The following is a 16,020-nucleotide window of genomic DNA, read 5'->3' on the forward strand; positions in this document are numbered from 1 at the left end:
TCTGTTGCAAAGCTCCAGCTATGAGTGCTTAGGGAAAGCCAGTGTTCAGCTGGCTGGTAGCAGGTGCTATAGTGCTGGAGCAGAAAGGCAGTTGAGTGAATGATGGACTCTAACTCCCCATGTTATGGTTGTGAAGTTATGACATGGGTCTGAGTAGCTAGTGTCAGAGCTGGGGCCAGACCAGTCATGTAGGTTTCCAGACATGGATTATTTGCTCATGGTTTTAATGGAATTATATCTGTTTAAAATTGCTTATTATGAATCCTGACATAAAATGCATTCCCCCAGATGCCATGCAAAAGTGTCCGTGAGGATACGCTTATGATATTATGAATCCAACACATATGATAAAGTATAGTAACAAAGGATGAATATTTTTGTTTTCTTTTTTCTTTCCTTTTCTTTTTTTTTTTCTTTTTCGAGACAGAGTCTTATACTGTTGCCCAGGCTGGAGTGCAATGGCGCGATCTCAGCTCACTGCAACCTCCACCTCCAGGGTTCAAGTGATTCTCCTCCTTCAGCCTCCCTAGTAGCTGGGATTACTGACGTGCACCACCATGCCTGGCTAATTTTGTGTTTTTAATAGAGATGAGGTTTCACCATGTTGGCCAGGCCGGTCTCGAACTCCTGACCTCAGGTGATCCACCCACCTCGGCCTCCCAAAGTGTTGAGATTACAGGAATGAGCCACTGCGCCCAAACAACATTTTTATTTTCTTATGCCAAAGGCATTTTGTTCCTAACTCAGTTTTTTTTTTCTTACTCAAGTGTCCACGAATTAACTAAAACAATACACTGCCAATACAAATAGAGAAAGTAAATATAATACTCAACTATAACTCTGGGTGCTAACTTTATTTTTTTTCTATTTTTTCAGCAGGGCTGTTCCATCCTTTGTGAAATTTTGGCAGTTGGAATACCTCTGAGAAGGTAGGACAAGTGGGCATTTTGCTTTAAGGAGTGCTTTGGAAATGGGTATTTAATGTTTTTGAGAAGTTATTTACAGGAATAGATTGGATAAAAAAGCAACATACAACACGAAGTGGCAGCAACACCAGCTTCCTTTCTCACTCTCAGTGGTGGGGAAGCACTTACAGTAATTGCTAGTCAAGTGGTAAACTCGGTTGGAAGTACGACACTGATTTCTACTCCACCCCACCTTGGGTATTACTTGTTTTGTAACTGTACCATGTCTTTAATATTCCTTTTGGTCGCAACAAAATTTAAAACAATAGTGTTTTTCAAAGGATTTTTAACAATAAAAAAAATCATAGCTTCAATGTATAGAGAGATAGAATATGGATTTAACAAACTCTGTCATTAAATGTGCTTAATAATTTTTGGTATTTATGTAAAACTTCTGCCTAGCATGGAGTAACCACGTATTATATGTTTGTTGAATGAATACATAAAGGTTTAACATAACGTGCCCAGCAAATAGAGAAGGTCTTCCTTTTATCCAAGCAAAAGCATGCTTGTACTTGTAAAATTAAATGTATACTTAAGATCCGACCTTTCTGAACATTCCTTTCATTTTGCTTAATAGTCTCTTTCCATCTTTCTAGCATTCAATAACTATTTAAGAACTGAGTCGTGGCTATATCTTGTGGCTATATCTTGACACTGAAAATCACTTGAAAAATATAGTTTGAGAGATAAGATAGAATTTTTGTCAATGGTATTATAGAAGGTATATGTTGAGTTCTAATACCAAAGCCATGGGAATTGTAAGTCATGGAACTGGAAGCAATTCACCCATCTGGAATTGAACAGAGAGTGGAAAGAGTTTGCCAATGCTGCTTCATTCAAATACATGAATATATATTTGAATATAAAGTATATGAATACAGAGACAAATACAGTATCAGTACTCATTATTTTAGCTCATCTGGGATCAGTGGCTCACAATGTACAAATTCTTTGACAGAAGAGCTTTTCAGTACATGAATTCTCTTCTATAATTCACTCATATCAGGTGCAGTGTTGTACCTCCTGTTGTAGAAAGTACATCATCTCTCCCAAGAGCAGAATTTAGAAATAATTACCAATCTACCCTCGAAGACTCTCAATTGGAGATGTTTCTACATTTTTACAAAATACAATAAGGAGATAGATCTCCGAAGACCAATATTCACATTAAGAGGTGCTGAGGGAAACTGGAGAAAGCGACGTTTTGAAAGTACCTTTTGAAAAACTGTTAATTCAACCAGGAATGCAGTCACCAAGATCTTAAAGCTTAAAGGGATTTCCAGAGAAGTGGGCCAACATTCTTCAAGCTGCATCTTCCTAGGGTTGCTTGCCATTTTTGTTATGGCAAGCTAAGAATTCAGGAAAAGGGTTGATGTAAACATTTCTTGAAGTACGCATAACCTTTAATAATTTGAAATGGAAGACAGACAAAAGTTACAGTATGGATAAATCAAGGCAGCCAGAAATTAAGAAGCTAATATCTTAGTAAATAAGGTGGTATGCAGAAGTAAACTCTAGATTCAGAAGTTTCTCCCCTAAAGTACATGCCAAATTTTAAAGCTTTGTTAGGGAAGAAGCTAAGAAATCAAGCAAGACAGAAATTAAAATGGCCCAACTACCTTGTTAAACGGATGGCCAATGTCAAGTAAAATGGATAGACATACCTTGATCTGGCATTTCTCTCATAACTATATGCTCAGCAGCAGGGTGTATGTACGTGCATGGATAGATAGATAATATTTAACAATATTTATGGCATCAACATTCATAATGGCTCAAATTTGAGAATGTACCCAATGTTTCCAAATCCACAAAAAATAAATTATGTGGTATACTCACACAACAGTAGCAATTAGAATGAATGAACAAGTATAAAAAAGAAACTCAAAGGCTGACTCTCAGTGAGAGAAACCAAAAGAATATAAACTGTAAAAAAAGTTTATATATATATATAGAGAGAGAGAGGGAGAGAGAGAGAAAGAGACATTGATATAATGGTGATTAGGGGAGCCAGAGTTGTAATTTGTACAGCATAAGACAGGGGATAATGATAATCATCTCTTCCTTGACTGATTTAGGTGATAATTGTAAAGAGAAATGTTACTGACTTTTACACTTTGGTTTGTAAACTCCACTATATTTATGTTATACTTCAATAAAAATTTTACTTAAAATATTTTAGGGATATTCTCTTATGAACAATAGAGATGAGGGATCCAAAAACTGTCATTGCTAACATATGACTTTAATTCGTGCATACCGGAATTCTGCTACAAGCCTCTTCCTTTTTCTCAGGCTTCCACTTAGGCTGCTCTGACTTCCATGTTAGGGTTGGCAAAGGATGCGAGATACTTAGTGACCATAATTTTATATGTAAAACAAAGTAGGAAAAACATGTTTTCGGGATTAAAAAAAATGGTGACATTTTTGGTGTACCCGAGAGCAGCATGATAAGGATAATGCCAAAGAGAAGTGGCCGGATTATTATGAAAAGTGCCCAGCGTTGATGTGGAAATGGAACATGAGATAAAAGCAAAACAGCGCTAGGTGTCTTCTCTTTACTGTGCTGGGAAGATGTAGGCATGGAAGATTATATTACGGGTGAATTCATGAGGTGCCTGGAAGAGGAGAGAGAGACTTAGCAAAAAAATGCCCAAAGAAATAGAAAGCATAACTGAGAGTCACATACATGAGACACTAAAAGCTCATGAATCCAGAGGATGTTGAGGTCTGAACAAAAGTTTGCTATGTTAGATGCAGTTTGGATCACATGTTCAGGTAGAAATGCAGACATCTCTATGGATAGCAATGTTGGGGACAGAATCCAACCACATAATTGGTATCTGTAATGTGGCCAAATGACTGCCACTGCATTAGGTGCCTCACCATCATGCTTGCCCTGAAATCTAGATGCAACCACAAGGAGAAAAAAATAAGAAACATGAACTGATGTAGAAAATCTGGAATTACTGACACTTGATTTGAATCAGTAAGATTATGCTTTCCACTACTTGGTGAAATGGACCATTCAGCATAGAAATAATTTTGAGGTGAAAATCAATATGGAAAGTCACATGTGAAATCTTGAAAAATTTCACAAGGAAGAAAGATGAGCAAGTGTATCCCAGGATATCAGACAAGTCCAGGTGAACCAAGCAGCAACAGTTAAGATGAAGAGTAGAGAGTGTAGATGTAGGAGTGTTGCCAGATGAGGTTGGAAAGCTGTACGGTGAGAATGATCCAAAGATATTATTTGTATCTATTACAGACTTAGGAATCCAATGCAAGCCTTATGCTCCAATATTATTATTATTATTATTTTGAAGATGGAGTCTTGCTCTGTCACTCAGGCTGGAGTGCTGTGGTGCGATCTTGGCTCACTGCAACCTACCTATCCCGGATTCAAGCAATTCTCCTGCCTTAGCCTCCCGAGTAGCTGGGACTACAGGTGCCCGCCACCACTCCTGGCTATTTTTTTGTATTTTTAGTAGAGACAGGGTTTCACCATGTTAGGATGGTCTCGATCTCCTTCCCTCATGATCTGCCCGCTTCAGCCTCCCAAAGTGCTGGGATTATAGGCGTGAGCCACCACACTCAGCCTCCAATGTTCTTTTTGTTATACGATGCTGCACTAAAATATGAAAAGTTATTTTGCCGTAAGCTGAAAGACACCAAAAAACAAGGTTATGACTCAGACAATTTATGTTTAGAATCTAATTGGAAAGATAACCTATAGACAGAAAACCATAATACAAAGTAGTAGATAAGTGATAATGGGATATATAACACAGGCATTGAAAACAAGAAATGAATCATGGAGAGTTGGAAAAATAAGGGAACTTTTCATGGAGCATGTTTTGTGTTTCTACTTAAAAATGTTAGCATTTCAATGAAAATAACAGAAGTAGCCTTCTACACATAAGTCATGAATGCAACTAGCCATAGGGTGATGAGAAAAGCAGAGCTCCTATCTATGTCTAAGAACAGAGTTGCAGGGATACAGAAATCTTAATTACCAAAATTTGGAACATTTTATCTGCATGCTGTTGATAATGAGGAGTTCATAAAGTACAACCAGTCTGTCAACACACCTTTGTTTAGTGCCTAGTGTTTTCTCTTAGAAAAGCAGTGGTGAGGTAATTTTTGGAAGTTAATTTGGTGATCATATTTATGAATCAGGAAGGAGTGGCATAAAACTGTTGAAAAGTTCTGGCCAAGTAATAAAGGCCCAGTAGATGATGATGATGATCACAATGGAAATTAAGGGAGAGACGGAGAAGGCATTAGGAGGGAGCTTCAATTATAGTTGTTGTTTGGTTGCATGCTTATGATTAAGATGAGAAAATCGGAGATGAAACCAAAAATATTGACTAGAAGTGACCAAGGTGACTATGAAAATATCAACAGAAAATCTTTGAGAGGAAGAAGCTGGTTATTGGTGAATTAATTACAATAAAATTGGTTTGAGGCATCCTGAGTGTAAATCGATAGAAGATAACTGGACGTGGAGGAATGGTATGGATATGAACCATCTAGAAAAAAGAAGAGTGGAAGCCATGATAAGATAGAAAAATAGAAAGGTGTTGAAAAAAATTAGAGTGCTCTCATTTGGAGGATATAGTGAAAATTTAAGTCCAAGGACAGGCTGCCAATTAGGGAGCTATAAGCGAATACTCCAAATGGTGATGTTAAGGGCCACAGAGGTTATCAAGAGCAAGTGGTCACCATTGTGTAAACTCAATGTCAAGGAGAAATGAGACTCAGAAAAACTTTCAGTTTAATAGTTATGGTTTTATTAATTTTCCTCTAAATGAAGAACTGAAGGAAAAGTGTGTTGAGTAGAAGTGATTTTCCACACATTTTTTTTTTCTCTTGTGATTTAACTGTAAAAGTTAGAGGCAGTAAATTGTTGCTTTTCTGAATTAGCAGAAATTCGACTGTAGGGAAGCTGAAAATCTCTTCTATATTTAATAGTTGTTTTTCATAAAGAAAGGAACTGATTTTCTTTCATGCAGTGTTCATTGTTTTACACAGTAAGAAACACAAATACAGTTAAATAACAATTATTCTACATTTTATGAGTACTTTGTTTAGAAGGAGTAATGATGGAAGTCATTTAAAAGGCAGTAAATTCAATGTGCTTTGCTCTACTACAAATTTCATTATGAGTAAAGCTAAACCACTCTTCATACAAAGAATGATAGTGATTACTGACTCATGAATTTGGGAAGCGTATGTGAAAGAGTGAAGGAAGAGAGAAGCAAAGGAATTTTGATCAAGCATAACAAGAGGAGGAGTGCCCTAGCTCTTATAGGAATGTAGTATAAACAATAGTAATTTAAATATATATATATATATATATATATATAATTGGTAAAGCATATTATAAGAGAAAGACAAGATCCAAATAAAAATTAATGTATATATGGAATTTTATTAAATTATAAATGTAATATTTCATAGCACAAAGGAACTAATGGGTGAATTAATGGCACTGAGAATACTATCTATCCTTATGGAAACAGTAGTGTAGGAAACTTCACTAACTTTACACTATGGTAATTTTAACTGAAATTTAACTCTCTGTATATTCTATCAATATTCTCTTAATCTGTCTGCCTATCAGATATTTTTATTTTCAAATGTAGTGATAAAATTTGTAAGCATAAAATAAGACCAACATGCCATTAATGAGATTGAAACACAGATAATTATTTAAAATTAAAAGCAACTGGTTGCAAAATACAGCATATGCTTAGCTCAACAGAAGTATCAGTCCAGGGAAAGAACTTATGACACAAATAACAAACAGTGTCTACATAAAATATATGAAAACCTATGAATTATTGAGAAAATGCAAACAACCAGATAGAAATAGGCACAAATCACGAAGTCCCGAAAATAGTTAACAGCCAGCACAGATCTAAAAAATATATTAAAACAACATACCATATTTTTCATCCAGACTGGCATAAATTTATGGAGTTATCCTGTCCAATATTGTTGAGAATATAGGGAATCTGGCATTCTCACACACAACTGCAAGGAAAGTGATATAGTAGTAGTTCTTGGAAAAACCATGAGTAATTTTTGCTATTTTAAAAATGTGTATAGACTGTGTCCTAGTATTTCTGCTTTCAAAAATTTGCATTTCTATAAGGATGTAGAGTTATTTGTATGAGAATCTTTTGCATAGTACCCAAAATAATAATGAGAACAGAATAATTATAATGAAATAATGTATATATAAACACACAGAGGAACACTAAGAATTTTGAGGAGTATTTCCCCTTAATAAGGTCAAAGATACATCAATTCATATATATTTTTTTAAAAAATAGCAAACGGTAGGGCAATTTTGTAGAGTGATGATTTTTAAAGAGGAAAACACTAGAGACAAGAAGAATGGGAAGTGCTGCTTTAAAACTGCTGATGTCACGTGGTTATAAAGGCTGTGAGGATAAATGAAGGAGGAAAGAGGCATTGAGGATTTGTATAGGGAGAGTTGAAATTTACATAGGGTGGCAGTAGAAGACCTTACATATAGGAGACATTGGAGCAAAAATCATACACGCTTGATGAGCCAGCCAGGTGGATATCGGGGGCACTGAGCACTTCCTGTCACCAAACGTTCAGGGAGGGACGATGAGGCCGTTGTGGTGGCAGCGAGGAGACCAAGGGGAGAGGCACGAAGATACGCGTTGAGACAGTTAAAGGGATGGGAATTAGGAAGATCATTTGGTCTCGCAGGCAATTGAAAGAACGTCCTCTGAGGAAGAGGAGAAGCCACGGACACTTTTAAACAGAGCAATGAGTTGTATCATTTTAAAACATCAACTTTCATTCCCACGTTGAAAATAACTTTCAGGTGGGAACAGGGAAGAAAGGCTTCTCCGTAATAATCAAGGTAAGAGATGAATGAGACCAGGATGGATGTAGGCCGTTAAGTATCGGGGAAGTGGTCAAATTTCCAATGTCTGTTGGAGGCAGAGCCAAGAAAATGTCCTCAAGGACCGGAGGATTGATATTAAATGAAGTAGTACCATTTAGTACCTTGCCTGAGAGGCAGGGACACTGGAATTCCCATTTTCAGAGACAGAGAAATCTGCGGAGCCAGCAAGGTAGGTATATTCCATCCCATTGTGCAGACTGTGCTCTGAACAACATGTATCCAGCTAGAGCAGTATGTTTGGAACACCATCTAGATCCTTTCTCTCCAGACCATACATCGTGAAGGTAATTGAGTTTGTCAGAATGCCTTAAAAAAAATCCAGTAATGCAGCGTGCAGTTTGTTCTGCATCTATCCTAAGAAATCCATTTTTCTAATTCACAATTACATACAGGCATTGTGATTTGATTGCTGTTCCTGCATGAAGGCAGAGAGAGCAATCAGGAGCTCAATTCAGACGTGTGAAATCTGAGATCTCTATTAGACACGCATGTGGAGTTGTCAAGGAGGCCACAGGTTTTGCTCAGGTGGAAGGGAGGCTGGACATACAAATTATAGCAATTTGGGGCTGCTAAGAATACAGTTACGTGATTGCATGATTTCAAATGAAATCATTTTGTTTGCACCAAACAAATGAATGTATAAAGAGCAATGGGAGGCCAGAGTTAATCTCTGCGGCACCTAGATATCTGGAGTTCAGCAAATAAGGAGGAAAAAGCATGGGAGATTGAGGAAGACTGTCCTATAAACACACAAAGCAAGCTCACATGTAAAAAGTCTTCCAGACAACTTAAAGCAGCTTTCCTGCAAAACGAATTGTATCTCATTTAAGTGGTGTTTACAAGTATCAATCTTAAAATTCCTTGCATGAAATGTGAAAGAATTAAGACCTTCTATAAAATTACTTTAGGAGATGTAAGTTGAGAACTGGTCCATGTGAATTTTTTCTCTATGTGACCCTGATATTTTTACATTTTTTACAAGATACATGCTTTGTTTTTTAAAAGTAAAATAAGAATAACAAAAATTAGGACAAAATATTTTAAACTTTCCTGATATGAATTGGTAGCAAATAACAGATTCTTTTTGGCAGGAATGTATATACATATATGTGTGTGTATATACATCCATTTTCTTTATAAAACAATGAGTTCCAGCATTCTGCTGTTGATAGTACACAACCTACTAAGATTTGTCAAGTAAGATGTAGAATAAATATAGAGACATGATATATGAAAATATGAAGACACAATTTTCCACAAAATGATATGTCAAACAGAACTAGCAAAAATATTACATATAGACTGAAGGATAAATTGTACTGAGGCAGATCCTGAAACTAAAATAACATTTGACAACTATCGCAATCAAAAGTCAAAAAGAAGGAGGCTAATGTTCTCTGTGGCGTTATTTCCACAGAAGTAAAAGTTCATTCAGAAATGCAGTCAATGCTTATTTATCGTTATTGCTATAGACTTCTGACAACTCCCTTCCAAAAATACATCATGATTGTTTTATATCCATACGAATATGTTTAGAAAGCGTTTTTTGATAGAAAAAATAGTTATAAATTTCATACATAATATAGAAAGTAGGTTATCAATATCTCATAGCTACTTAGATCTAAAATGTATTAAATGAGAAAAATCAGAGTCCTACCACATATAAAATCAAGATTGGAAGAATACTCTTTGCTTAAACACACATTGGTATTGTAAGTATTACAGTTAAATATTTGAATTTTAGAAAATATAGGGTTATAAATTAACCTTATGTTGATACTTTCATTATACATTTTTAGCAAACAGGTATTTAATATGATGTTGCTTTAATCATATGAGAAACTATGAATGCCAAAAATGCCCCCACTGCCCAAGTTACTATTATAGAATCTATTTACCACAGAAACAGGAACGCTAACTTGATATAACAGTGATTGACCACAAACTCTGTGAGAAAAGGGAATTAAATAATATTACTAGTTTAAGGTGATAAAACAGAGGTTAAATATTCTTAAGAGGTTTCTCCAAAACTTGCAATGCTTAGCAGAGGCATTGTAACTAAGTTCCAAGCTCCCAAGTAAAATTATTGCCTTTATGTTATATATCTCCTGATGTTTGACTGACAACATTGCTGTACAACTTCATCAGATACTTAAGCACCACACTTAACTTTGAATGACATGTATCTAATTTCTAAAATCAAATTTATTCCCAAAGAGCAAGATTTATCTTGCTAACTAGCCAAGCCTGGCTAATTTTTGTATTTTTAGTAGAGACAAGGTTTCACCACGTTGGCCAGGCTGATCTCTAACTCCTGACCTCAAGTGATCCACCTCGGCCCCCCAAAGTGCTGGGATTACAGATGTGAGCCACTGTGCCGGGCCAATAGTTTTCATTATTAAATGAATTCTGGATTTATTCTATGTGCCAATATTGTGTTTAAGATCTTGCATTCATATTGTTAAGTAAAACCAGCCTATGGCTTTCTGATTTATTTTTCTTCTTATGAATTTATCATAGTTGAATATTTTCCTAGGATACTCTTTTTCTCCAAATTATGAAGGTGATTCTCTTATCTACCTAATGTAAACAGAGTTAAAGAGTGGAGTTATGGAGAGGAGAATTGTTCCTCCTTCCCCCGCCACCTGTTTTCAATTTGTTTTATAAACATGGATAACTGGACACCTTATTGGAACAGGTGGCACAGAAATGAGGAGGAAAATACATGGAACCTGATTCAGGCGTCAAACACAGTCATCACAGAAATAAACATGAAGTGTTCACCTGGCCAGGAAGACAAGGGAGATCTTCTCCGAGGAAGTAACAGTAGAGTTAAAATTTAAAGATAGGCTGAAGATAGTTAAATGAAGTTGGGAAACAAGAGTGTTCCTGACAGAGAAAAAAACACGTTTAAAATCCTGAGAGAGAGAACCAGGAAAGAACAAGACAAAAGCAAGGCCCATGTGCCTGGAATGTACAGGGGAGGCTGAAATACAACTTGTCAGCATTTAGACTTGCAGGATGTTGTAGTTTATGTGTGAATGTGACCTTTATGTAAGGGCAACGGGAAGCTGTTGAATAGGAACTATCAGGTGATCCTCTCCAATTTGCCTTTTAAGAAGATAACTGAGGGCACAGTAGTAAACTGACTGGAAGAAGCTTCAAGGCAAGTTTAGATTCAGGCATAGTAGTTTGAATGATGCTTTAATAATGCTTTGGAGATAAATGTTACCTTGAAATCGAGTGATAGGCTGGGGGAGAAAAATTGTTGTGCAAGGCTACACAGTGGGTGTGGAGGAGTAGCAAAGTGAATATTATTGCTCTGACTTGAATCACTAGAGAATTACGGAACTGTTCACTGATACAGGCAGCACTGCAGGACCACCTCATTAAGTGTGGGCCATCATGAATTGAATTTTGGATGCTGCAGCATAGACTTTTGATTGGTTGTTGTATGTCCTTTGTTTTACTAATACCACTTTGTTTTTGTAAAGTCGTGACGCTGTAGGTAGGTAAGAACTGAATTTTCCATATTCTCCTGCATCCAGGAGTGACTTAGTCGTTTCCAGACAAGGAAACTGAAATGGAAACTTTCTGGCTTGGGCTTCCAGGAAACCTATTATTCTAAATAATGACCTTGATTTACACATGCCTTTTGCCTTTTTCTTTTTCACTTGTTCTTGCTTGAAATGAGACATTCCTTAAAGAGTGGTAGCTTCTTATAATCATGGAGTGGGGGAAAGCCACACATTAAGGACAGTGCAGCATGACTAAAAGAAGAGACTGGAGCCTTGAGCAACGGCTTAGCACTGAACACATCAGCCTGGGGCTCATTATTGCCTGAAAAAAATTTACTTACTGGTTTAGCAGACACTTTGTTAATTTTTGTTACGTGAGACTGACAGCCATCCTAACTCCCGTTGCCCTGTTAAGTTTGCCTCTTCCAAATAAAAGTATTTAGGAAGAAGATAAATATTTGGTTCTGGGATCTTAAAAGACAGATCTGGCTTACAGACTAGAACAACAACAACAATAACAACAAAATTGAGACCTATGAATAGGTGGTAAGTAAATCCCCAAATATAGATGAGACTGCAGAAGGAGACAGAAGTGCACAGTGAGAAATGGCTATGAAGGATGATTTATTGGTTTGCAAAATTTATTGGACAGCTAGAGGAGAAATAATTTTAAAGATGACAGTAGACTAACAGCCAAACAATTAAAAAAGTCAGTAGTTCTCTTTCTACAGTCCTCTCCCTGATTGGTCTGTCAAGCGTTTCTTATGCCATGCAATGCATCTACGTAAATGTCTATGATCCCTCATAATTTTATATTGTATCATAATTTAATGAAGCTGACTGGTTTAAAGGCCTCTTCATTGGGAGGCCAGGGAGGGCCGATCACGAGGTCAGGAGTTCAAGACCAGCCTGACCAACACGGTGAAATCCCATGTCTACTAAAATTGCAAAAATTAGCCAGGTGTGGTGGCACACGCCTGTAATCCCAGCTACTCAGGAGGCTGAGGCAAGAGAATCGCTTGAACCTGGGAGGAGGAGGTTGCAGTGAGCCAAGATCGCACCACTGCACTCCAGCCTGGGCAACAGAGTGAGACTGCGTCTCAAAGCAAAACAAAACAAAAAGCTCTTCACTATCTGAGGACAATGGACATTTTTTGCTCTGCTTTCTTAATAATTTTATTGGCTTTTTCCCTGTCCTATAACTTAAGAGTATCTTTTCTTGCATCATGTACCTTTGGCATTGTCCTCTTTACTGGAAGTGTATTAGTTACTTTCTTTTTTGGAATACTATTCATCCATCTTTTCTCAAATCCCAGTTCCTCCATAAAACTCTTCAATTACTCCAACCCAGACTTCTCTCTTCTTCTAAGGCCCATGATACTAAAGAGTTTCATCACACAATCAGGAGAGTTAATGATATGTGTTGTTCTCTCACGGTTTTATGAATATTTATCAGGTCTCCCAGGTAGATGTTAAGCACTCTGTCTTGTATTTTTCTTTTATATTACTAAGAGTACTTAGGAAAATTTTACCCAAGGGAGGCTTGCTCTGCTAGGTGAGAAAAATGTTGACAGAAATTCCCCTGTTCTCCATCTCATCAAATCTGCCCTCCCCCCTCATAGATTCCTCTTTCCCAGATTTATTTTTCTGTGATCTACAATGTCAAGTACTTCACTAGGAATTCTGTCTCACCTGTGTAACCCATCTCAGAAGATGGCTACGTATGTTTCATGGCGAGATAGGAAAAATTTCACACTAATACTTAAACTGTGCTTAGGTGTAAGACATGACTAAAATAAATTATTTTTCCTTAACAATGCAGATTAAAATAATGCTTTTTCCAGTTCAGTAGGAAATAAGCAAGTGTCAAGGTTTGCTAATACCACAGCCAGCATAGGCCGGTTGGGGTCGGGGGGCATTTGCATTACTGCACTCCTTTATCATCCATATGATGCAGTTGGGTTTTGTTAGTTGAACCATTTACAATGGGAACCACCACACCTGTTATACTCTAAGTCTTTAATGTTGTGCTCATCTCTGCAGTTTTTCCCGAGATGTAGTAGACTCTACAATCTTGACTAGGGGCAGACAGCTTCAGGGATTAGCACTTGGCCTGCCTTCCATATTAAGTTACTCCACAGGTCAGGGAGCCAATAGGAACACACTGGATTTTAAAGTGAGCCTCCCCAGTCAGTTGCTAAGAGTGTCTGTCACAATTGTGTACTTCAGGGTCAGAGAAATGACAATAGGAAATGTCTGTCTTCCCATTGGGCTTGCTGTAAACGAACTTTGGCCAGGGTTCAATGATCTGACTGGCCTCCTCACTAGTACGTTCTGTCTTGTCATAGTAAAGTGAGTGACTGCTGGACCTTCAGGTAATGTAGTCAAGCGATGGGTTCTCTGGTCTCACATAAAATATCGAAACTATTATCTCCTCTCTTGCCTCCTGAGCCATGCTAAATGTGCTAAAATGTGTCCAACATCCCTACCTCATTTTCTGTAGGTTGCAGTCATGTTCGAGCTTCAAGAAAAGAAACGTAAACAGTAGTAAAAAGTAGCTTCTTATCAGGAGCTACTCCAGGTGTCCTGGTCCTCAACTCTTGCCTCCGTGCAAATACATTCTCCTTCCAACTTTAAGTTCCGCCCTTTGTGCTTCAGCACCCGGAAGGGTGACTCCTAACTGTGTCCCCTGTGTCCTCCTGGTTCATACCAGCTCTTGCCAGAAGTTGACTGCACTTTTTCCTCTCAGTACTGAGACTGTATTTCCTTGCACAGGCTAAAATGTAATACTCTCAGTCTGGAGGCGTGATTTTTCTACTCAGCAGTGTCAGCACCACCTGGAAACTTAATAGAAATGCAAATTCTCAGCCCACCCAAGATCTAGTGAATCAGAAGCAGTGGAGTTAGGCTCCAGAAATGATCCTATCAAATCCTCTAAGTGAGTCTGATGAAATTTAAAGTTAGGTAACTGTGAAGTGGAGATCACTGGTCATCAAACTATGACCCAAGGTCAAATTCCCACCTCTTGCCTGTTTTTGTGTGGCCTTCAAACTACAAATGGCTTTGTTATTTTTAAATGGTGATCTGTTCAACAATTATATAAATGCCCACATCATGCCCTTGATCCAGATCCACAAAGCCTAAAATACTTATGATTTTTCTGTTTTCAGAAAGTTTGCCAACCCTTGGCCTAGTGCTAATGAGGGAAATTAGAACAGACTTTTGAAGGGAAGAACAAACATCATCTTGTGAGAAATCTGTCTCAGAAAATGTCTTTTTATGGGCACCATCAGAGGGGAGGATGTTCTCTTCTACCAAGCCAGTGGGAACTGTGTACCCTAGGTGATACTTGGAAGCAATTGCTGAGGATTCTCAGCTTGTCCACCCAAGTAATGTCCCCATTGCAGGTCTCACGGCCCTGGGTCTGCCTTATCATTGGTCTGAATTTCGTGAAGGTACTTAACAAGTGCTGCATTTAGACTAATTATAGCTCTGCCAACTAACTGGGCTGTGTGTTAGGCCTGACTTTCAGCACAATGTGCCATGGAGGTGTAGGAGATAAGGCGGACATAAGGGTTCCTTTGGTTGTTGCATAAAGGATTCCTGACCTTTATGATGTACTTTGAATTGATAGCTACATTGAGCATGTCATTTTCTATTGTCAAGGTGTCAAAAGCCATTCTAAAAAGCCAGTTCACTCTACTGTCTTTACACTTACCATTGCTTCCCTCAGTAGCTTTATCCTTCAACCACCGTGTTAGCTCACCTCAAGCCATATTGGACACGAATCTTGCAATTGTGATGTTACTGCAATCTGGGAGTTGCCCCCATTATTGTTACCACCAGCAGTGGTCTTGAAATGCTGTCAGATCAGTGAGTGATCTATTTCCAGAAACCTTCTTCCAGTCTGCCTTCTAGAAGGTACCAGCTGTCTTATGTTTGCTTCCATTCGGGTCCAGAGCTAAGGCTGGGATTATGTGAAGATTTTAGAAAATAATCTCAAGGAACAGGAGAGTAGACTGAAAAAGTAAAATGAGGAAAGAGAAGTAGCCAAAGGAAAGAACTGCTGTTGAGCTGATTTCTGCTCTAGGCATCTAGATCTCAGACCCACAGGGATCCTCCAAGGAACAATGTATACCCAGAATTTTTCACCCTAAAAGTGGAAAAGCAGAGAATTTATATACCGGTTCTTGGTGAAGGAGTGTCCCAGCCAGGGTCCACAAACCTTCTGACTTCTAGGTTTGAACAAGGGTCAAAATAACTGAGACCCTCCTGCAGGTGGAGGATCTGCAGAAGACAGCAGATGTCGTTGAGGTGGGGCCTTCCCAGGCTGCAGCAGCAGCCCCTGATTCCATCAGAACAGACTTATGCTTGTGACCCCAGGGGCTCCAGCAATGTCAGGAACAGGGTTAACTAAACAGAATGCAGTTGAAGGAGAAAAATCTCTGATAAGAGATAAAGTATTTTTAGGCTCACAAAAACAGAAAAATTATTTCAGAATACTGCTGTCTTTAAATGAACCCAGTGCTACACCAATGCTGTCTCATTTTCTCACCTGTACTGGGGTCCTGCGGCTGCTGTA

General features: G+C 38.0%; 1 long non-coding RNA gene across 1 annotated transcript in view; it reads left to right on the forward strand.

The window, feature by feature from the left end:
- Positions 1-876: 876 nt before the first annotated feature.
- The window catches only part of LOC141408947 (uncharacterized), a 135,474-nt gene continuing 120,330 nt past the window's right edge, over positions 877-16,020 (forward strand). The window contains exon 1 of the long non-coding RNA XR_012426752.1: positions 877-929. This is a non-coding gene — a long non-coding RNA (uncharacterized lncRNA). The remainder of the gene's footprint in view (positions 930-16,020) is intronic.

The sequence above is a fragment of the Macaca fascicularis genome, chromosome 17 (genome assembly GCF_037993035.2).
Source record: "Macaca fascicularis isolate 582-1 chromosome 17, T2T-MFA8v1.1".
In the NCBI taxonomy this organism is placed as follows: Eukaryota; Metazoa; Chordata; class Mammalia; order Primates; family Cercopithecidae; genus Macaca; species Macaca fascicularis.